This window comes from Schistocerca americana, chromosome 6, assembly GCF_021461395.2.
Source record: "Schistocerca americana isolate TAMUIC-IGC-003095 chromosome 6, iqSchAmer2.1, whole genome shotgun sequence".
Lineage (NCBI taxonomy): Eukaryota > Metazoa > Arthropoda > Insecta > Orthoptera > Acrididae > Schistocerca > Schistocerca americana.
Genome location: NC_060124.1, coordinates 623022416 through 623046041, shown reverse-complemented (window position 1 = coordinate 623046041; position 23626 = coordinate 623022416).

Genomic DNA, 23626 nt, shown 5'->3' with positions numbered 1-23626 from the left:
ATCTATATCTATTGTCACAGGAATGGTTCAAAACATAGACAGTAAGAAGAGTCAGTTTTCTTGCACTTAAGTCGGCATTGTGCCTTTTGTATTTAATTCCGATTCAATTTCTGTGTTTCATCGTCAATAAGTAGGTCAGAGGGATACTGTAAAGCTGATGTGAAGCATCGGAATCTATAACTAGTGTCACAGGAATGGTTCAAAACTTAGACAGTAAGAAGAGTCAGTTTTCTTGTACTTATCTCGGCATTGTGCCTTTTGTATTTAATTCCGATGCAATTTCTGTGTTTCATCGTCAATCAGAAGGTCAGAGGGATACAGTAAACCTGAAATGAAGCATCGGAATCTATAACTAGTGTCACAGTAATGGTTCAAATCATAGACAGTAAGAAGAATCAGTTTTCTTGTACTTAAGTCGGCATTGTGCCTTTTCTATTTATTTCCGATGGAATTTCTGTGTTTCATCGTCAATAAGAAGGTCAGAGGGATACAGTAAACCTGAGGTGAAGCATCGGAATCTATAACTAGCGTCACAGGAATGGTTAATAACATAAACAGTAAGAAGAGACAGTTTTCTTGTACTTAAGTCGGCATTGTGCCTTTTGTATTTAATTCCGATGATTTATCCGTGTTTCATCGACAATAAGATGGTCAGAGGGATACAGTAAACCTGAAGTGAAGCATCGGAATCTATAACAAATGTCACATGAATGGTCAAACATAGATAGTAAGAAGAGTCAGTTTTCTTGTCCTTAAGTCGGCATTGTGCCTTTTGTATTTAATTCCGATGCAATTTCTGTGTTTCATCGTCAATAAGAAGGTCAGAGGGATACAGTAAACCTGAAGTGAAGCTTCGGAATCTATATCTAGTGTCACAGGAATGGTTCAAAACATAGACTGTAAGAAGAGTCAGTTTTCTTGTGCTTAAGTCGGCCTTGTGCCTTTTGTATTTAATTCCGATGCAATTTCTGTGATTCATCGTCAATAAGAAGGTCAGAGGGATACAGTAAACCTGAAGTGAATCATCGGAATCTATATCTAGTGTCACAGGAATGATTCAAAACATAGACAGTAAGAAGAGTCAGTTTTCTTGTACTTAAGTCGGCATTGTGCCTTTTGTATTTAATTCCGATTCAATTTCTTTGTTTCATCGTCAATAAGAAGGTCAGAGGGATACAGTAAAAATGAAGTGAAGCATCTGAATCTATAAATCTGTAACTAGTGTCACAGGAATGTTTCAAAACATGGACTGTAAGAAGAGTCAGTTATCTTGTACTTAAGTCGGCATTGTGACTTTTTTATTTAATTCCGATGCAATTTCTGTGTTTCATCGTCAATAAGAAGGTCAGAGGGCAACAGTGAACCTGAAGTGAAGCATCGGAATCCATAACTAGTGTCACAGGAATGGTTCAAAACATAGACAGTAAGAAGAGTCAGTTTTCTTGTACTTAAGTCGGCATTGTGCCATTTGTATTTTATTCCGATGCAATTTCTGTGTTTCATCAACAATAGGAAGGTCATAGGGATAGAGTAAACCTGAAATGAAGCATCGGAAACTATAACTAGTGTCACATGAATGGTTCAAACATAGACAGTATGAAGAGTCAGTTATCTTGTACTTAAGTCGGCATTGTGCTTTTTCTATTTATTTCCGATGCAATTTCTGTGTTTCATCGTCAATAAGAAGGTCAGAGGGATACAGTAAACCTGAGGTGAAGCATCGGAATCTATAACTAGTGTCACAGGAATGGTTAAAAACATAGACAGTAAGAAGAGTCAGTTTTCTTGTACTTAAGTCGGCATTGTGCTTTTTCTTTTTAATTCCGATGCAATTTCTGTGTTTCATCGTCAATAAGAAGGTGAGAGGAATACAGTAAACCTGAAGTGAAGCATCGGAATCTATAACTAGTGTCACAGGAATGGTTCAAATCATAGACAGTAAGAAGAGTCACTTTTTTTGGACTTAAATCGGCATTGTGCCTTTTGTATTTAATTCCGATGATATTTCTGTGTTTCATCGACACTAAGATGGTGAGAGGGATACAGTAAACCTGAAGTGACGCATCGGAATCTGTAACTAGTGTCACAGGAATGGTTCAAAACATAGACAGTAAGAAGAGTCAGTTTTCTTGTACTTAAGTCAGCATTGTGCCTTTTGTATTTAATTCCGATGATATTTCTGTGTTTCATCGACAATAAGGTGGTCAGAGGGATACAGTAATTCTCAAGTGAAGCATCGGAATCTATAACTAGTGTCACATGATTGGTTCAAATCATAGACAGTAAGAAGAGTCAGTTGTTTTGTACTTAAGTCGGCATTGTGCCTTTTGTATTTAATTCTGATTCAATTTCTGTGTTTCATTGTCAATAAGACGGTCAGAGGGATACAGTAAACCTGAAGTGAAGCATCGGAATCTATAACTAGTGTCACATGAATGGTCCAAAACATAGACAGTAAGAAGAGTCAGTTTTCTAGTACTTAAGTCGGCATTGTTCCTTTTGTATTTAATTCCGATGCAATTTCTGTGTTTCATCGTCAATAAGAAGGTCAGAGGGATACAGTAAACCTGAAGTGAAGCATCGGAATCTATAACTAGTGTCACAGGAATGGTTAAAAACATAGACAGTAAGAAGAGTCAGTTTTCTTGTACTTAAGTCGGCATTGTGCCTCTTCTATTTAATTCCGATGCAATTTCTGTGTTTCATCGACAATAAGATGGTCAGAGGGATACAGTAAACCTGAAGTGAAGCATCGGAATCTATAACTAGTGTCACAGGAATGGTTCAAAACGTAGACAGTAAGAAGAGTCAGTTTTCTTGTACTTAAGTCAGCATTGTGCCTTTTGTATTTAATTCCGATGAGATTTCTGTGTTTCATCGCCAATAAGATGGTCAGAGGGATACAGTAAACCTGAAGTGAAGCATCGGAATCTATATCTAGTGTCACAGGAATGGTTAAAAACATAGACTGTGAGAAGAGTCAGTTTTCTTGTACTTAAGTCGGCATTGTGCCTTTTATATTTAATTCCGATGCAATTTCTGTGTTTCATCGTCAATAAGAAGGTCAGAGGGATACAGTAAACCTGAAGTGAAGCATCAGAATCTATAACTAGTGTCACAGGAATGGTTCAAAACATAGACAGTATGAAGAGTCAGTTTTATTGTACTTAAGTCGGCATTGTGCTTTTTGTATTTAATTCCGATGCAATTTCTGTGTTTCATCAACAATAAGAAGGTCAGAGGGATACAGTAAACCTGAAGTGAAGCATCGGAATCTATAACTAGTGTCACAGGAATGGTTCAAAACATAGACAGTAAGAAGAGTCAGTTTTTTTGTACTTAAGTCGGCATTGTGCTATTTGTATTTTATTCTGATGCAATTTCTGTGTTTCATCAACAATAAGAAGGTCAGAGGGATAGCGTTAACCTGAAATGAAGCATCGGAATTTATAACTAGTGTCACATGAATGGTTCAAACATAGACAGTAAGAAGAGTCAGTTTTCTTGTCCTTAAGCCGGCATTGTGCCTTTTGTATTTAATTTCGATGCAATTTCTGTGTTTCATCGTCAAAAAGAAGGTCAGAGGGATACAGTAAACCAGAAGTGAAGCATCGGAATCTATAACTACTGTCACATGAATGGTTCAAAACATAGACAGTGAGAAGAGTCAGTATTCTTGTACTTAAGTCGGCATTGTGCCTTTTGTATTTAATTCCGATGATATTTCTGTGTTTCATCGACAATACGATGGTCAGAGGGATACAGTAAACCTGAAGTGAAGCATCGGAATCTATAACTAGTGTCACAGGAATGGTTCAAAACATAGACAGTAAGAAGAGTCAGTTTTCTTGTACTTAAGTCGGCATTGTGCCTTTTGTATTTAATTCCGATGACATTTCTGTGCTTCATCGACAATAAGATGGTCAGAGGGATACAGTAAACCTGAAGTGAAGCATCGGAATCTGTAACTAGTGTCACAGGAATGGTTCAACGCATATACAGTAAGAAGAGTCAGTTTTCTTGTACGTAAGTCGGCATTGTGCCTTTTGTATTTAATTCCGACGCAATTTCTGTGTTTCATCGTCAATAAGAAGGTCAGAGGGATACAGTAAAAATGAAGTGAAGCTTCGGAATCTATAACTAGTGTCACATGAATGGTTCAAATCATTGACAGTAAGAAGATTCAGTTGTTTTGTACTTAAGTCGGCATTGTGCCTTTTGTATTTAATTCCGATGCAATTTCTGTGTTTCATCGTCAATAAGAAGCTCAGAGGGATACTGTAAAGCTGAAGTGAAGCATCGGAATCTATAACTAGTGTCACAGGAATGGTTCAAAACTTAGACAGTAAGAAGAGTCAGTTTTCTTGTACTTAATTCGGCATTGTGCCTTTTGTATTTAATTCCGATGCAATTTCTGTGTTTCATCGTCAATCAGAAGGTCAGAGGCATACAGTAAACCTGAAGTGAAGCATCGGAATCTATTACTAGTGTCACAGTTATGGTTCAAATCATAGACAGTAAGAAGAGTCAGTTTAATTGTACTTATGCCGGCATTGTGCCTTTTCTGTTTATTTCCGATGCAATTTCTGTGTTTCATCGTCAATAAGGAGGTCAGAGGGATACAGTAAACCTGAGGTGAAGCATCGGAATCTATAACTAGCGTCACAGGAATGGTTCAAAGCATAGACAGTAAGAAGAGTCAGTTTTCTTGTACTTAAGTCGACATTGTGCCTTTTGTATTGTATTCCGATGATATATCTGTGTTTCATCGACAATAAGATGGTCAGAGGGATACAGTAAACCTGAAGTGAAGCATCGGAATCTATAACTAGTGTCACAGGAATGGTTCAAAACATAGACAGTAAGAAGAGTCAGTCTTCTTGTACTTAAGTCAGCATTGTGCCTTTTGCATTTAATTCCGATTCAATTTCTGTGTTTCATCGTCAATAAGAAGGTCAGAGGGATACTGTAAAGCTGAAGTGAAGCATCGGAATCTATAACTGGTGTCACAGGAATTGTTCAAAACATAGACTGTAAGAAGAGTCAGTTTTCTTGTACTTAAGTCGGCATTGTGCCTTTTGTATTTAATTCCGATGCAATTTCTGTGTTCCATCGTCAATAAGAAGGTCAGAGGGATACAGTAAACCTGAAGTGAAGCATCGGAATCTATATCTAGTGTCACAGGAATGGTTCAGAACATAGACTGTAAGAAGAGTCAGTTTTCTTGTACGTAAGTCGGCATTGTGCCTTTTGTATTTAATTCCGATGCAATTTCTGTGATTCATCGTCAATAAGAAGGTCAGAGGGATACAGTAAACCTGAAGTGAAGCATCGGAATCTATATCTAGTGTCACAGGAATGATTCAAACATAGACAGTAAGAAAAGTCAGTTTTCTTGTACTTAAGTCGGCATTGTGCCTTTTGTATTCAATTCCGATTCAATTTCTTTGTTTCATCGTCAATAAGAAGGTCAGAGGGATACAGTAAAAATGAAGTGAAGCATCTGAATCTATAAATCTGTAACTAGTGTCACAGGAATGTTTCAAAACACGGACTGTAAGAAGAGTCAGTTATCTTGTACTTAAGTCGGCATTGTGACTTTTGTATTTAATTCCGATGCAATATCTGTGTTTCATCGTCAATAAGAAGGTCAGAGGGATACAGTAAACCTGAAGTGAAGCATCGGAATCCATAACTAGTGTCACAGGAATGGTTCAAAACATAGACAGTAAGAAGAGTCAGTTTTCTTGTACTTAAGTCGGCATTGTGCCATTTGTATGTTATTCCGATGCAATTTCTGTGTTTCATCAACAATAGGAAGGTCATAGGGATAGAGTAAACCTGATATGAAGCATCGGAATCTATAACTAGTGTCACATGAATGGTTCAAACATAGACAGTAAGAAGAGTCAGTTTTCTTGTCCTTAAATTGGCATTGTGCCTTTTGTATTTAATTCCGATGCAATTTCTGTGATTCACCGTCAATAAGAAGGTCAGAGGGATACAGTAAACCTGAAGTGAAGCATCGGAATCTATATCTATTGTCACAGGAATGGTTCAAAACATAGACAGTAAGAAGAGTCAGTTTTCTTGCACTTAAGTCGGCATTGTGCCTTTTGTATTTAATTCCGATTCAATTTCTGTGTTTCATCGTCAATAAGTAGGTCAGATGGATACTGTAAAGCTGATGTGAAGCATCGGAATCTATAACTAGTGTCACAGGAATGGTTCAAAACTTAGACAGTAAGAAGAGTCAGTTTTCTTGTACTTATCTCGGCATTGTGCCTTTTGTATTTAATTCCGATGCAATTTCTGTGTTTCATCGTCAATCAGAAGGTCAGAGGGATACAGTAAACCTGAAATGAAGCATCGGAATCTATAACTAGTGTCACAGTAATGGTTCAAATCATAGAAAGTAAGAAGAATCAGTTTTCTTGTACTTAAGTCGGCATTGTGCCTTTTCTATTTATTTCCGATGGAATTTCTGTGTTTCATCGTCAATAAGAAGGTCAGAGGGATACAGTAAACCTGAGGTGAAGCATCGGAATCTATAACTAGCGTCACAGGAATGGTTAATAACATAAACAGTAAGAAGAGACAGTTTTCTTGTACTTAAGTCGGCATTGTGCCTTTTGTATTTAATTCCGATGATTTATCCGTGTTTCATCGACAATAAGATGGTCAGAGGGATACAGTAAACCTGAAGTGAAGCATCGGAATCTATAACAAATGTCACATGAATGGTCAAACATAGATAGTAAGAAGAGTCAGTTTTCTTGTCCTTAAGTCGGCATTGTGCCTTTTGTATTTAATTCCGATGCAATTTCTGTGTTTCATCGTCAATAAGAAGGTCAGAGGGATACAGTAAACCTGAAGTGAAGCTTCGGAATCTATATCTAGTGTCACAGGAATGGTTCAAAACATAGACTGTAAGAAGAGTCAGTTTTCTTGTGCTTAAGTCGGCCTTGTGCCTTTTGTATTTAATTCCGATGCAATTTCTGTGATTCATCGTCAATAAGAAGGTCAGAGGGATACAGTAAACCTGAAGTGAATCATCGGAATCTATATCTAGTGTCACAGGAATGATTCAAAACATAGACAGTAAGAAGAGTCAGTTTTCTTGTACTTAAGTCGGCATTGTGCCTTTTGTATTTAATTCCGATTCAATTTCTTTGTTTCATCGTCAATAAGAAGGTCAGAGGGATACAGTAAAAATGAAGTGAAGCATCTGAATCTATAAATCTGTAACTAGTGTCACAGGAATGTTTCAAAACATGGACTGTAAGAAGAGTCAGTTATCTGGTACTTAAGTCGGCATTGTGACTTTTTTATTTAATTCCGATGCAATTTCTGTGTTTCATCGTCAATAAGAAGGTCAGAGGGCAACAGTGAACCTGAAGTGAAGCATCGGAATCCATAACTAGTGTCACAGGAATGGTTCAAAACATAGACAGTAAGAAGAGTCAGTTTTCTTGTACTTAAGTCGGCATTGTGCCATTTGTATTTTATTCCGATGCAATTTCTGTGTTTCATCAACAATAGGAAGGTCATAGGGATAGAGTAAACCTGAAATGAAGCATCGGAAACTATAACTAGTGTCACATGAATGGTTCAAACATAGACAGTATGAAGAGTCAGTTTTCTTGTCCTTAAATTGGCATTGTGCCTTTTGTATTTAATTCCGATGCAATTTCTGTGTTTCATCGTCAATAAGAAGGTCAGAAGGATACAGTAAACCTGAAGTGAAGCATCGGAATCTATATCTAGTGTCACAGGAATTGTTCAAAACATAGACTGCAAAAATAATCAGTTTTCTTGTACTTAAGTCGGAATTGTGCCTTTTGTATTTAATTCCGATGCAATTTCTGTGATTCACCGTCAATGAGAAGGTCAGAGGGATACAGTAAACCTGAAGTGAAGCATCGGAATCTATATCTATTGTCAGAGGAATGGTTCAAAACATAGACAGTAAGTAGAGTCAGTTTTCTTGTACTTAAGACGGCATTGTGCCTTTTGTATTTAATTCCGATTCAATTTCTGTGTTTCATCGTCAATAAGAAGGTCAGAGGGATACAGTAAACCGGAAGTGAAGCATCGGAATCTATAACTAGTGGCACATGAATGGTTCAAACGTAGACAGTAAGAAGAGTCAGTTTTCTTGTCCTCAAGCCGGCATTGTGCCTTTTGTATTTAATTCCGATGCAATTTATGTGTTTCATCGTCAATAAGAATGTCAGAGGGATACAGTAAACCAGAAGTGAAGCATCGGAAACTATAACTAGTGTCACATGAATGGTTCAAAACATAGACAGTAATAAGAGTCAGTTTTCTTGTACTTAAGTCGGCATTGTGCCTTCTGTATTTAATTCCGATGATATTTCTGTGTTTCATCGACAATAAGATGGTCAGAGGGATACAGTAAACCTGAAGTGAAGCATCGGAATCCGTAACTAGTGTCACAGGAATGGTTCAAAACATAGCCAGTAAGAAGAGTCAGTTTTCTTGTACTTAAGTCGGCATTGTGCATTTTGTATTTAATTCCGATGATATTTCTGTGTTTCATCGACAATAAGATGGTCAGAGGGATACAGTAAACCTGAAGTGAAGCATCGGAATCTATAACTAGTGGCACATGAATGGTTCAAACATAGACAGTAAGAAGAGTCAGTTTTCTTGTCCTCAAGCCGGCATTGTGCCTTTTGTATTTAATTCCGATGCAATTTCTGTGTTTCATCGTCAATAAGATGGTCAGAGGGATACAGTAAACCAGAAGTGAAGCATCGGAAACTATAACTAGTGTCACATGAATGGTTCAAAACATAGACAGTAAGAAGAGTCAGTTTTCTTGTACTTTAGTCGGCATTATGCCATTTGTATTTAATTCCGATGCAATTTCTGTGTTTCATCGTCAATAAGAAGGTCAGAGGGATACAGTAAACCGGAAGTGAAGCATCGGAATCTATAACTAGTGTCACAGGAATGGTTCAAAACATAGACAGCAAGAAGAGTCAGTCTTCTTGTACGTAAGTCGGCATTGTGCCTTTTGTATTTAATTCCGATGCAATATCTGTGTTTCTTCGTCAATAAGAAGGTCAGAGGGATACAGTAAACCTGAAGTGAAGCATCGGAATCTATAACTAGTGTCACATGAATGGCTCAAACATAGACTGTAAGAAGAGTCAGTTTTCTTGTACTTAAGTCAGCATTGTGCCTTTTGTATTTAATTCCGATGCAATTTCTGTGTTTCATCGTCAATAAGATGGTCAGAGGGATACAGTAAACCAGAAGTGAAGCATCGGAAACTATAACTAGTGTCACATGAATGGTTCAAAACATAGACAGTAAGAAGAGTCAGTTTTCTTGTACTTAAGTCGGCATTGTGCCTTTTGTATTTAATTCCGATGACATTTCTGTGTTTCATCGACAACAAGATGGTCGGAGGGATACAGTAAACCTGAAGTGAAGCATCGGAATCTGTAACTAGTGTCACAGGAATGGTTCAACGCATAGACAGTATGAAGAGTCAGTTTTCTTGTACGTAAGTCGGCATTGTGCCTTTTGTATTTAATTCCGACGCAATTTCTGTGTTTCATCGACAATAAGAAGGTCAGAGGGATACAGTAAAAATGAAGTGAAGCTTCGGAATCTATAACTAGTGTCACATGAATGGTTCAAATCATTGACAGTAAGAAGATTCAGATGTTTTGTACTTAAGTCGGCATTGTGCATTTTGTATTTCATTCCGATGCAATTTCTGTGTTTCATCGTCAATAAGACTGTCAGAGGGATACAGTAAACCTCAAGTGAAGCATCGGAATCTATAACTAGTGTCACAGGAATGGTTCAACACATAGACAGTAAGAAGAGTCAATTTTCTTGTACTTAAGTCAGCATTGTGCGTTTTGTTTTTAATTCCGATTCAATTTCTGTGTTTCATCGTCAATAAGAAGGTCAGAGGGATACTGTAAAGCTGAAGTGAAGCATCGGAATCTATAACTTGTGTCACAGGAATGGTTCAAAACTTAGACAGTAAGAAGAGTCAGTTTTCTTGTACTTAAGTCAGCATTGTGCCTTTTGTATTTAATTCCGATGATATTTCTGTGTTTCATCGACAATAAGATGGTCAGAGGGATACAGTAAACCTGAAGTGAAGCATCGGAATCTATATCTAGTGTCACAGGAATGGTTCAAAACATAGACTGTGAGAAGAGTCAGTTTTCTTGTACTTAAGTCGGCATTGTGCCTTTTGTATTTAATTCCGATGCAATTTCTGTGTTTCATCGTCAATAAGATTGTCAGAGGGATACAGTAAACCAGAAGTGAAGCATAGGAAACTATAACTACTGTCACATGAATGGTTCAAAACATAGACATTAAGAAGAGTCAGTTTTCTTGTACTTTAGTCGGCATTATGCCATTTGTATTTAATTCCGATGCAATTTCTGTGTTTCATCGTCAAAAAGAAGGTCAGAGGGATACAGTAAACCTGAAGTGAAGCATCGGAATCTATAACTAGTGTCACAGGAATGGTTCAAAACATAGACAGCAAGAAGAGTCAGTCTTCTTGTACGTAAGTCGGCATTGTGCCTTTTGTATTTAATTCCGATGCAATATCTGTGTTTCTTCGTCAATAAGAAGCTCAGAGGGATACAGTAAAAATGAAGTGAAGCATCTGAATCTATAAATCTGTAACTAGTGTCACAGGAATGTTTCAAAACATGGACTGTAAGAAGAGCCAGTTATCTTGTACTTAAGTCGGCATTTTGACTTTTGTATTTAATTCCGATGCAATTTCTGTGTTTCATCGTCAATACGAAGGTCAGAGGGATACAGTAAACCTGAAGTGAAGCATCGGAATCCATGACTAGTGTCACAGGAATGGTTCAAAACATAGACAGTAAGAAGAGTCAGTTTTCTTGTACTTAAGTCGGCATTGTGCCATTTGTATTTTATTCCGATGCAAATTCTGTGTTTCATCAACAATAGGAAGGTCATAGTGATAGAGTAAACATGAAATGAAGCATCGGAATCTATAACTAGTGTCACATGAATGGTTCAAACATAGACAGTAAGAAGAGTCAGTTTTCTTGCACTTAAGTCGGCATTGTGCCTTTTGTATTTAATTCCGATTCAATTTCTGTGTTTCATCGTCAATAAGAAGGTCAGAGGGATACAGTAAACCTGAAATGAAGCATCGGAATCTATAACTAGTGTCACAGGAATGGTTCAAAACATAGACAGTAAGAAGAGTCAGTCTTCTTGTACTTAAGTCAGCATTGTGCCTTTTGCATTTAATTCCGATTCAATTTCTGTGTTTCATCGTCAATAAGAAGGTCAGAGGGATACTGTAAAGCTGAAGTGAAGCATCGGAATCTATAACTAGTGTCACAGGAATTGTTCAAAACATAGACTGTAAGAAGAGTCAGTTTTCTTGTACTTAAGTCGGCATTGTGCCTTTTGTATTTAATTCCGATGCAATTTCTGTGTTCCATCGTCAATAAGAAGGTCAGAGGGATACAGTAAACCTGAAGTGAAGCATCGGAATCTATATCTAGTGTCACAGGAATGGTTCAGAACATAGACAGTAATAAGAGTCAGTTTTCTTGTACGTAAGTCGGCATTGTGCCTTTTGTATTTAATTCCGATGCAATTTCTGTGATTCATCGTCAATAAGAAGGTCAGAGGGATACAGTAAACCTGAAGTGAAACATCGGAATCTATATCTAGTGTCACAGGAATGATTCAAACATAGACAGTAAGAAGAGTCAGTTTTCTTGTACTTAAGTCGGCATTGTGTCTTTTGTATTCAATTCCGATTCAATTTCTTTGTTTCATCGTCAATAAGAAGGTCAGAGGGATACAGTAAAAATGAAGTGAAGCATCTGAATCTATAAATCTGTAACTAGTGTCACAGGAATGTTTCAAAACACGGACTGTAAGAAGAGTCAGTTATCTTGTACTTATGTCGGCATTGTGACTTTTGTATTTAATTCCGATGCAATTTCTGTGTTTCATCGTCAATAAGAAGGTCAGAGGGATACAGTAAACCTGAAGTGAAGCATCGGAATCCATAACTAGTGTCACAGGAATGGTTCAAAACATAGACAGTAAGAAGAGTCAGTTTTCTTGTACTTAAGTCGGCATTGTGCCATTTGTATGTTATTCCGATGCAATTTCTGTGCTTCATCAACAATAGGAAGGTCATAGGGATAGAGTAAACCTGAAATGAAGCATCGGAATCTATAACTAGTGTCACATGAATGGTTCAAACATAGACAGTAAGAAGAGTCAGTTTTCTTGTCCTTAAATTGGCATTGTGCCTTTTGTATTTAATTCCGATGCAATTTCTGTGATTCACCGTCAATAAGAAGGTCAGAGGGATACAGTAAACCTGAAGTGAAGCATCGGAATCTATATCTATTGTCACAGGAATGGTTCAAAACATAGACAGTAAGAAGAGTCAGTTTTCTTGCACTTAAGTCGGCATTGTGCCTTTTGTATTTAATTCCGATTCAATTTCTGTGTTTCATCGTCAATAAGAAGGTCAGAGGGATACAGTAAACCTGAAGTGAAGCATCGGAATCTATAACTAGTGTCACATGAATGGTTCAAATCATTGACAGTAAGAAGATTCAGTTGTTTTGTACTTAAGTCGGCATTGTGCCTTTTGTATTCAATTCCGATGCTATTTCTGTGTTTCATCGTCAATAAGACGGTCAGAGGGATACAGTAAACCTCAAGTGAAGCATCGGAATCTATAACTAGTGTCACAGGAGTGGTTCAAAACATAGACAGTAAGAAGAGTCAATTTTCTTGTACTTAAGTCAGCATTGTGCCTTTTGTATTTAATTCCGATTCAATTTCTGTGTTTCATCGTCAATAAGTAGGTCAGAGGGATACTGTAAAGCTGATGTGAAGCATCGGAATCTATAACTAGTGTCACAGGAATGGTTCAAAACTTAGACAGTAAGAAGAGACAGTTTTCTTGTACTTATCTCGGCATTGTGCCTTTTGTATTTAATTCCAATGCAATTTCTGTGTTTCATCGTCAAGCAGAAGGTCAGAGGGATACAGTAAACCTGAAATGAAGCATCGGAATCTATAACTAGTGTCACAGTAATGGTTCAAATCATAGACAGTAAGAAGAATCAGTTTTCTTGTACTTAAGTCGGCATTGTGCCTTTTCTATTTATTTCCGATGGAATTTCTGTGTTTCATCGTCAATATGAAGGTCAGAGGGATACAGTAAACCTGAGGTGAAGCATCGGAATCTATAACTAGCGTCACAGGAATGGTTAATAACATAAACAGTAAGAAGAGACAGTTTTCTTGTACTTAAGTCGGCATTGTGCCTTTTGTATTTAATTCCGATGATATATCCGTGTTTCATCGACAATAAGATGGTCAGAGGGATACAGTAAACCTGAAGTGAAGCATCGGAATCTATAACTAATGTCACATGAATGGTTCAAACATAGACAGTAAGAAGAGTCAGTTTTCTTGTCTTTAAGTCGGCATTGTGCCTTTTGTATTTAATTCCAATGCAATTTCTGTGTTTCATCGTCAATAAGAAGGTCAGAGGGATACAGTAAACCTGAAGTGAAGCTTCGGAATCTATATCTAGTGTCACAGGAATGGTTCAAACATAGACTGTAAGAAGAGTCAGTTTTCATGTGCTTAAGTCGGCCTTGTGCCTTTTGTATTTAATTCCGATGCAATTTCTGTGATTCATCGTCAATAAGAAGGTCAGAGGGATACAGTAAACCTGAAGTGAAGCATCGGAATCTATATCTAGTGTCACAGGAATGATTCAAAACATAGACAGTAAGAAGAGTCAGTTTTCTTGTACTTAAGTCGGCATTGTGCCTTTTGTATTTAATTCCGATTCAATTTCTTTGTTTCATCGTCAATAAGAAGGTCAGAGGGATACAGTAAAAATGAAGTGAAGCATCTGAATCTATAAATCTGTAACTAGTGTCACAGGAATGTTTCAAAACATGGACTGTAAGAAGAGTCAGTTATCTTGTACTTAAGTCGGCATTGTGACTTTTTTATTTAATTCCGATGCAATTTCTGTGTTTCATCGTCAATAAGAAGGTCAGAGGGCTACAGTGAACCTGAAGTGAAGCATCGGAATCCATAACTAGTGTCACAGGAATGGTTCAAAACATAGACAGTAAGAAGAGTCAGTTTTCTTGTACTTAAGTCGGCATTGTGCCATTTGTATTTTATTCCGATGCAATTTCTGTGTTTCATCAACAATAGGAAGGTCATAGGGATAGAGTAAACCTGAAATGAAGCATCGGAAACTATAACTAGTGTCACATGAATGGTTCAAACATAGACAGTATGAAGAGTCAGTTTTCTTGTCCTTAAATTGGCATTGTGCCTTTTGTATTTAATTCCGATGCAATTTCTGTGTTTCATCGTCAATAAGAAGGTCAGAAGGATACAGTAAACCTGAAGTGAAGCATCGGAATCTATATCTAGTGTCACAGGAATTGTTCAAAACATAGACTGCAAAAAGAGTCAGTTTTCTTGTACTTAAGTCGGAATTGTGCCTTTTGTATTTAATTCCGATGCAATTTCTGTGATTCACCGTCAATGAGAAGGTCAGAGGGATACAGTAAACCTGAAGTGAAGCATCGGAATCTATATCTATTGTCAGAGGAATGGTTCAAAACATAGACAGTAAGTAGAGTCAGTTTTCTTGTACTTAAGACGGCATTGTGCCTTTTGTATTTCATTCCGATTCAATTTCTGTGTTTCATCGTCAATAAGAAGGTCAGAGGGATACAGTAAACCGGAAGTGAAGCATCTGAACCTATTACTTGTGTCACAGGAATGGTTCAAATCATAGACAGTAATAAGAGTCAGTTTTCTTGTACTTAAGTCGGCATTGTGCCTTCTGTATTTAATTCCGATGATATTTCTGTGTTTCATCGACAATAAGATGGTCAGAGGGATACAGTAAACCTGAAGTGAAGCATCGGAATCCGTAACTAGTGTCACAGGAACGGTTCAAAACATAGACACTAAGAAGAGTCAGTTTTCTCGTACTTAAGTCGGCATTGTGCATTTTGTATTTAATTCCGATGATATTTCTGTGTTTCATCGACAATAAGATGGTCAGAGGGATACAGTAAACCTGAAGTGAAGCATCGGAATCTATAACTAGGGCACATGAATGGTTCAAACATAGACAGTAAGAAGAGTCAGTTTTCTTGTCCTCAAGCCGGCATTGTGCCAGTAAACCAGAAGTGAAGCATCGGAAACTATAACTAGTGTCACATGAATGGTTCAAAACATAGACAGTAAGAAGAGTCAGTTTTCTTGTACTTTAGTCGGCATTGTGCCATTTGTATTTAATTCCGATGCAATTTCTGTGTTTCATCGTCAAAAAGAAGGTCAGAGGGATACAGTAAACCTGAAGTGAAGCATCGGAATCTATAACTAGTGTCACAGGAATGGTTCAAAACATAGACAGTAAGAAGAGTCAGTCTTCTTGTACTTAAGTCGGCATTGTGCCTTTTGTATTTAATTCATTTTTACTGTATCCCTCTGACCTTCTTATTGACGATGAAACAAAGAAATTGAATCGGAATTAAATACAAAAGGCACAATGCCGACTTAAGTACAAGAAGCATCGGAATCTATAACTAATGTCACATGAATGGTTCAAACATAGACAGTAAGAAGAGTCAGTTTTCTTGTCCTTAAGACGGCATTGTGCCTTTTGTATTTAATTCCGATGCAATTTCTCTGTTTCATCGTCAATAAGAAGGTCAGAGGGATACAGTAAACCTGAAGTGAAGCATCGTAATCTATATCTAGTGTCACAGGAATGGTTCAGAACATAGACTGTAAGAAGAGTCAGTTTTCTTGTACTTAAGTCGGCATTGTGCCTTTTGTATTTAATTCCGATGCAATTTCTGTGATTCATCGTTAATAAGAAGGTCAGAGGGATACAGTAAACCTGAAGTGAAGCATCGGAATCTATATCTAGTGTCACAGGAATGATTCAAAACATAGACAGTAAGAAGAGTCAGTTTTCTTGTACTTAAGTCGGCATTGTGCCTTTTGTATTCAATTCCGATTCAATTTCTTTGTTTCATCTTCAATAAGAAGGTCAGAGGGATACAGTAAAAATGAAGTGAAGCATCTGAATCTATAAATCTGTAACTAGTGTCACAGGAATGTTTCAAAACATGGACTGTAAGAAGAGTCAGTTATCTTGTACTTAAGTCGGCATTGTGACTTTTGTATTTAATTCCGATGCAATTTCTGTGTTTCATCGTCAATAAGAAGGTCAGAGGGATACAGTAAACCTGAAGTGAAGCATCGGAATCCATAACTAGTGTCACAGGAATGGTTCAAAACATAGACAGTAAGAAGAGTCAGTTTTCTTGTACTTAAGTCGGCATTGTGCCATTTGTATTTTATTCCGATGCAATTTCTGTGTTTCATCAACAATAGGAAGGTCATAGGGATAGAGTAAACCTGAAATGAAGCATCGGAATCTATAGCTAGTGTCACATGAATGGTTCAAACATAGACAGTAAGAAGAGTCAGTTTTCTTGTCCTTAAATTGGCATTGTGCCTTTTGTATTTAATTCCGATGCAATTTCTGTGTTTCATCGTCAATAAGAAGGTCAGAGGGATACAGTAAACCTGAAGTGAAGCATCGGAATCTATATCTAGTGTCACAGGAATTGTTCAAAACATAGACTGCAAAAAGAGTCAGCTTTCTTGTACTTAAGTCGGAATTGTGCCTTTTGTATTTATTTCCGATGCAATTTCTGTGATTCACCGTCAATAAGAAGGACAGAGGGATACAGTAAACCTGAAGTGAAGCATCGGAATCTATATCTATTGTCACAGGAATGGTTCAAAACATAGACACTAAGAAGATTCAGCTGTTTTGTACTTAAGTCGGCATTGTGCCTTTTGTATTTAATTCCGATGCAATTTCTGTGTTTCATCGTCAATAAGACGGTCAGAGGGATACAGTAAACCTCAAGTGAAGCATCGGAATCTATAACTAGTGTCACAGGAATGGTTCAAAACATAGACAAAAAGAAGAGTCAGTTTTCTTGTACTTAACTCGGCATTGTGCCTTTTGTATTTAATTCCGATGCAATTTCTGTGTTTCATCGTCAATCAGAAGGTCAGAGGGTTGCAGTAAACCTGAAATGAAGCATCGGAATCTATAACTAGTGTCACAGTAATGGTTCAAATCATAGACAGTAAGAAGAATCAGTTTTCTTGTACTTAAGTCGGCATTGTGCCTTTTCTCTTTATTTCCGATGCAATTTCTGTGTTTCATCGCCAATAAGAAGGTCAGTGGGATACAGTAAACCTGAGGTGAAGCATCGGAATCAATAACTAGCGTCACAGGAATGGTTAATAACATAAACAGTAAGAAGAGTCAGTTTTCTTGTACTTAAGTCGGCATTGTGCCTTTTGTATTTAATTCCGATGATATATCTGTGTTTCATCGACAATAAGATGGTCAGAGGGATACAGTAAACCTGAAGTGAAGCATCGGAATCTATAACTAGTGTCACAGGAATGGTTCAAAACATAGACAGTAAGAAGAGTCAGTCTTCTTGTACTTAAGTCGGCATTGTGCCTTTTGTATTTAATTCGGATGCAATATCTGTGTTTCTTCGTCAATAAGAAGGTCAGAGGTATACAGTAAACCTGAAGTGAAGCATCGGAATCTATAACTAATGTCACATGAATGGTTCAAACATAGACAGTAAGAAGAGTCAGTTTTCTTGTCCTTAAGTCGGCATTGTGCCTTTTGTATTTAATTCCGATGCAATTTCTGTGTTTCATCGTCAATAAGAAGGTCAGAGGGATACAGTAAACCTGAAGTGAAGCATCGGAATCTATATCTAGTGTCACAGGAATGGTTCAAAACATAGACTGTAAGAAGAGTCAGTTTTCTTGTGCTTAAGTCGGCATTGTGCCTTTTGTATTTAATTCCGATTGAATTTCTGTGATTCATCGTCAATATGAAGGTCAGAGGGATACAGTAAACCTGAAGTGAAGCATCGGAATCTATATCTAGTGTCACAGGAATGATTCAAAACATAGACAGTAAGAAGAGTCAGTTTTCTTGTACTTAAGTCGGCATTGTGCCTTTTGTATTTAATTCCGATTCAATTTCTTTGTTTCATCGTCAATAAGAAGGTCAGAGGGATACAGTAAAAATGAAGTGAAGCATCTGAATCTATAAATCTGTAACTAGTGTCACAGGAATGTTTCAAAACATGGACTGTAAGAAGAGCCAGTTATCTTGTACTTAAGTCGGCATTTTGACTTTTGTATTTAATTCCGATGCAATTTCTGTGTTTCATCGTCAATACGAAGGTCAGAGGGATACAGTAAACCTGAATTGAAGCATCGGAATCCATAACTAGTGTCACAGGAATGGTTCAAAACATAGACAGTAAGAAGAGTCAGTTTTCTTGTACTTAAGTCGGCATTGTGCCATTTGTATTTTATTCCGATGCAAATTCTGTGTTTCATCAACAATAGGAAGGTCATAGTGATAGAGTAAACATGAAATGAAGCATCGGAATCTATAACTAGTGTCACATGAATGGTTCAAACATAGACAGTAAGAAGAGTCAGTTTTCTTGCACTTAAGTCGGCATTGTGCCTTTTGTATTTAATTCCGATTCAATTTCTGTGTTTCATCGTCAATAAGAAGGTCAGAGGGATACAGTAAACCTGAAATGAAGCATCGGAATCTATAACTAGTGTCACAGGAATGGTTCAAAACATAGACAGTAAGAAGAGTCAGTCTTCTTGTACTTAAGTCAGCATTGTGCCTTTTGCATTTAATTCCGATTCAATTTCTGTGTTTCATCGTCAATAAGAAGGTCAGAGGGATACTGTAAAGCTGAAGTGAAGCATCGGAATCTATAACTAGTGTCACAGGAATTGTTCAAAACATAGACTGTAAGAAGAGTCAGTTTTCTTGTACTTAAGTCGGCATTGTGCCTTTTGTATTTAATTCCGATGCAATTTCTGTGTTCCATCGTCAATAAGAAGGTCAGAGGGATACAGTAAACCTGAAGTGAAGCATCGGAATCTATATCTAGTGTCACAGGAATGGTTCAGAACATAGACAGTAATAAGAGTCAGTTTTCTTGTACGTAAGTCGGCATTGTGCCTTTTGTATTTAATTCCGATGCAATTTCTGTGATTCATCGTCAATAAGAAGGTCGGAGGGATACAGTAAACCTGAAGTGAAGCATCGGAATCTATATCTAGTGTCACAGGAATGATTCAAACATAGACAGTAAGAAGAGTCAGTTTTCTTGTACTTAAGTCGGCATTGTGTCTTTTGTATTCAATTCCGATTCAATTTCTTTGTTTCATCGTCAATAAGAAGGTCAGAGGGATACAGTAAAAATGAAGTGAAGCATCTGAATCTATAAATCTGTAACTAGTGTCACAGGAATGTTTCAAAACACGGACTGTAAGAAGAGTCAGTTATCTTGTACTTAAGTCGGCATTGTGACTTTTGTATTTAATTCCGATGCAATTTCTGTGTTTCATCGTCAATAAGAAGGTCAGAGGGATACAGTAAACCTGAAGTGAAGCATCGGAATCCATAACTAGTGTCACAGGAATGGTTCAAAACATAGACAGTAAGAAGAGTCAGTTTTCTTGTACTTAAGTCGGCATTGTGCCATTTGTATGTTATTCCGATGCAATTTCTGTGTTTCATCAACAATAGGAAGGTCATAGGGATAGAGTAAACCTGAAATGAAGCATCGGAATCTATAACTAGTGTCACATGAATGGTTCAAACATAGACAGTAAGAAGAGTCAGTTTTCTTGTCCTTAAATTGGCATTGTGCCTTTTGTATTTAATTCCGATGCAATTTCTGTGATTCACCGTCAATAAGAAGGTCAGAGGGATACAGTAAACCTGAAGTGAAGCATCGGAATCTATATCTATTGTCACAGGAATGGTTCAAAACATAGACAGTAAGAAGAGTCAGTTTTCTTGCACTTAAGTCGGCATTGTGCCTTTTGTATTTAATTCCGATTCAATTTCTGTGTTTCATCGTCAATAAGAAGGTCAGAGGGATACAGTAAACCTGAAGTGAAGCATCGGAATCTATAACTAGTGTCACATGAATGGTTCAAATCATTGACAGTAAGAAGATTCAGTTGTTTTGTACTTATGTCGGCATTGTGCCTTTTGTATTCAATTCCGATGCTATTTCTGTGTTTCATCGTCAATAAGACGGTCAGAGGGATACAGTAAACCTCAAGTGAAGCATCGGAATCTATAACTAGTGTCACAGGAGTGGTTCAAAACATAGACAGTAAGAAGAGTCAATTTTCTTGTACTTAAGTCAGCATTGTGCCTTTTGTATTTAATTCCGATTCAATTTCTGTGTTTCATCGTCAATAAGTAGGTCAGAGGAATACTGTAAAGCTGATGTGAAGCATCGGAATCTATAACTAGTGTCACAGGAATGGTTCAAAACTTAGACAGTAAGAAGAGTCAGTTTTCTTGTACTTATCTCGGCATTGTGCCTTTTGTATTTAATTCCAATGCAATTTCTGTGTTTCATCGTCAATCAGAAGGTCAGAGGGATACAGTAAACCTGAAATGAAGCATCGGAATCTATAACTAGTGTCACAGTAATGGTTCAAATCATAGACAGTAAGAAGAATCAGTTTTCTTGTACTTAAGTCGGCATTGTGCCTTTTCTATTTATTTCCGATGGAATTTCTGTGTTTCATCGTCAATAAGAAGGTCAGAGGGATACAGTAAACCTGAGGTGAAGCATCGGAATCTATAACTAGCGTCACAGGAATGGTTAATAACATAAACAGTAAGAAGAGACAGTTTTCTTGTACTTAAGTCGGCATTGTGCCTTTTGTATTTAATTCCGATGATATATCCGTGTTTCATCGACAATAAGATGGTCAGAGGGATACAGTAAACCTGAAGTGAAGCATCGGAATCTATAACTAATGTCACATGAATGGTTCAAACATAGACAGTAAGAAGAGTCAGTTTTCTTGTCTTTAAGTCGGCATTGTGCCTTTTGTATTTAATTCCGATGCAATTTCTGTGTTTCATCGTCAATAAGAAGGTCAGAGGGATACAGTAAACCTGAAGTGAAGCTTCGGAATCTATATCTAGTGTCACAGGAATGGTTCAAACATAGACTGTAAGAAGAGTCAGTTTTCTTGTGCTTAAGTCGGCCTTGTGCCTTTTGTATTTAATTCCGATGCAATTTCTGTGATTCATCGTCAATAAGAAGGTCAGAGGGATACAGTAAACCTGAAGTGAAGCATCGGAATCTATATCTAGTGTCACAGGAATGATTCAAAACATAGACAGTAAGAAGAGTCAGTTTTCTTGTACTTAAGTCGGCATTGTGCCTTTTGTATTTAATTCCGATTCAATTTCTTTGTTTCATCGTCAATAAGAAGGTCAGAGGGATACAGTAAAAATGAAGTGAAGCATCTGAATCTATAAATCTGTAACTAGTGTCACAGGAATGTTTCAAAACATGGACTGTAAGAAGAGTCAGTTATCTTGTACTTAAGTCGGCATTGTGACTTTTTTATTTAATTCCGATGCAATTTCTGTGTTTCATCGTCAATAAGAAGGTCAGAGGGCTACAGTGAACCTGAAGTGAAGCATCGGAATCCATAACTAGTGTCACAGGAATGGTTCAAAACATAGACAGTAAGAAGAGTCAGTTTTCTTGTACTTAAGTCGGCATTGTGCCATTTGTATTTTATTCCGATGCAATTTCTGTGTTTCATCAACAATAGGAAGGTCATAGGGATAGAGTAAACCTGAAATGAAGCATCGGAAACTATAACTAGTGTCACAGGAATGGTTCAAACATAGACAGTATGAAGAGTCAGTTTTCTTGTTCTTATATTGGCATTGTGCCTTTTGTATTTAATTCCGATGCAATTTCTGTGTTTCATCGTCAATAAGAAGGTCAGAAGGATACAGTAAACCTGAAGTGAAGCATCGGAATCTATATCTAGTGTCACAGGAATTGTTCAAAACATAGACTGCAAAAAGAGTCAGTTTTCTTGTACTTAAGTCGGAATTGTGCCTTTTGTATTTAATTCCGATGCAATTTCTGTGATTCACCGTCAATGAGAAGGTCAGAGGGATACAGTAAACCTGAAGTGAAGCATCGGAATCTATATCTATTGTCAGAGGAATGGTTCAAAACATAGACAGTAAGTAGAGTCAGTTTTCTTGTACTTAAGACGGCATTGTGCCTTTTGTATTTCATTCCGATTCAATTTCTGTGTTTCATCGTCAATAAGAAGGTCAGAGGGATACAGTAAACCGGAAGTGAAGCATCTGAACCTATTACTTGTGTCACAGGAATGGTTCAAATCATAGACAGTAATAAGAGTCAGTTTTCTTGTACTTAAGTCGGCATTGTGCCTTCTGTATTTAATTCCGATGATATTTCTGTGTTTCATCGACAATAAGATGGTCAGAGGGATACAGTAAACCTGAAGTGAAGCATCGGAATCCGTAACTAGTGTCACAGGAATGGTTCAAAACATAGACAGTAAGAAGAGTCAGTTTTCTCGTACTTAAGTCGGCATTGTGTATTTTGTATTTAATTCCGATGATATTTCTGTGTTTCATCGACAATAAGATGGTCAGAGGGATACAGTAAACCTGAAGTGAAGCATCGGAATCTATAACTAGGGCACATGAATGGTTCAAACATAGACAGTAAGAAGAGTCAGTTTTCTTGTCCTCAAGCCGGCATTGTGCCAGTAAACCAGAAGTGAAGCATCGGAAACTATAACTAGTGTCACATGAATGGTTCAAAACATAGACAGTAAGAAGAGTCAGTTTTCTTGTACTTTAGACGGCATTGTGCCATTTGTATTTAATTCCGATGCAATTTCTGTGTTTCATCGTCAAAAAGAAGGTCAGAGGGATACAGTAAACCTGAAGTGAAGCATCGGAATCTATAACTAGTGTCACAGGAATGGTTCAAAACATAGACAGTAAGAAGAGTCAGTCTTCTTGTACTTAAGTCGGCATTGTGCCTTTTGTATTTAATTCTTTTTTATTGTATCCCTCTGACCTTCTTATTGACGATGAAACAAAGAAATTGAATCGGAATTAAATACAAAAGGCACAATGCCGACTTAAGTACAAGAAGCATCGGAATCTATAACTAATGTCACATGAATGGTTCAAACATAGACAGTAAGAAGAGTCAGTTTTCTTGTCCTTAAGACGGCATTGTGCCTTTTGTATTTAATTCCGATGCAATTTCTCTGTTTCATCGTCAATAAGAAGGTCAGAGGGATACAGTAAACCTGAAGTGAAGCTTCGTAATCTATATCTAGTGTCACAGGAATGGTTCAGAACATAGACTGTAAGAAGAGTCAGTTTTCTTGTACTTAAGTCGGCATTGTGCCTTTTGTATTTAATTCCGATGCAATTTCTGTGATTCATCGTCAATAAGAAGGTCAGAGGGATACAGTAAACCTGAAGTGAAGCATCGGAATCTATATCTAGTGTCACAGGAATGATTCAAAACATAGACAGTAAGAAGAGTCAGTTTTCTTGTACTTAAGT